The sequence below is a fragment of the Penaeus monodon genome, chromosome 43, assembly GCF_015228065.2.
Source record: "Penaeus monodon isolate SGIC_2016 chromosome 43, NSTDA_Pmon_1, whole genome shotgun sequence".
NCBI classification, from domain to species: Eukaryota; Metazoa; Arthropoda; class Malacostraca; order Decapoda; family Penaeidae; genus Penaeus; species Penaeus monodon.
This window is the reverse complement of record NC_051428.1, coordinates 23,725,933-23,726,986: the sequence shown is the minus strand read 5'-3', so window position 1 is coordinate 23,726,986 and position 1,054 is coordinate 23,725,933.

Below are 1,054 nucleotides of genomic sequence, written 5' to 3'. Positions count from 1 at the left end.
CCGGGAGTTCGTGCTAAGCTACCACCGCGCTAAGGTCAGCTCCGCCCTCTCTCCGGGCAGCTGACCGTGACCTCCGCGCGGCCCTATAAACCGTATAACTAAACATGTCGTGTTCTTATACTGCGTGGTGTCAACTCTCAGAAATAAAGAGTCAAGCCGAATACCAGTATCAATACCCCTGCAAGCCAATGTAATTGGGTTCTATAGCCGTTATAATATATATATATATGCATGTATGTATGGAGATGTGTGTATTTAATATATACCATATTTATTATTCTCTAAAACAAAAGAAAAGAGAAAGGAAAAACATATCAATATAATTACCATATATTACATAGCACTGTGGCGTCATTTTAATGTCCGACCGTGAGGTTATAGGGTAAAAATCCCAGAAATAATTTGAAGAAGAGGAACAGAATGAGAGGAAGAAGAGGAGACGAAAAAGGGATTGACGAAGAAGAAATATCTGTAAACAAACACGCATTATCCTTAATTATATAGAACCTCACATGCCATATGTCAAGAATCTCTTTACCTGTCTGTTTTAGTGGTTCCTCTTGTCGTGAGATTAACAGCTCAGCTTATGTGGCTTGCATTATTAAACAGATATCAGCTACAGTATAAATACATGTGTGTATATATACACACATACATACATACTGAATTTACAAATACCCGTATACAACGGAGTGTATAGATATATCCACAGGCCACTGCGTATATAATATACATAAGACCGAAAATAGCCGCACGGACACCCACACAAACTCCAATATTCAGGCCGACAGCAAGGTCCCTTCGGCGAAACCTATCCGCTGTTCCTCCTGCACGGTCAGCCCTTCATTCGAGACCTCTCTGCCTTGATATGTGGTTGGGTCAGCGGAGGGCGTTGCTGGGGGTCGTCTGTGCCTTCGCCGTGAGCCGCGGTTCGGGCACCATGTCCGGGTTTCGTCGCGTCTTGCATGGGGTTCAAATTGAAGGGGTGGGCGGCGCCATTGTGGAGTCGTCGAGTTTGTTAAAGTAAGTGGGTTCGTAATCGTTTTATCTGTCT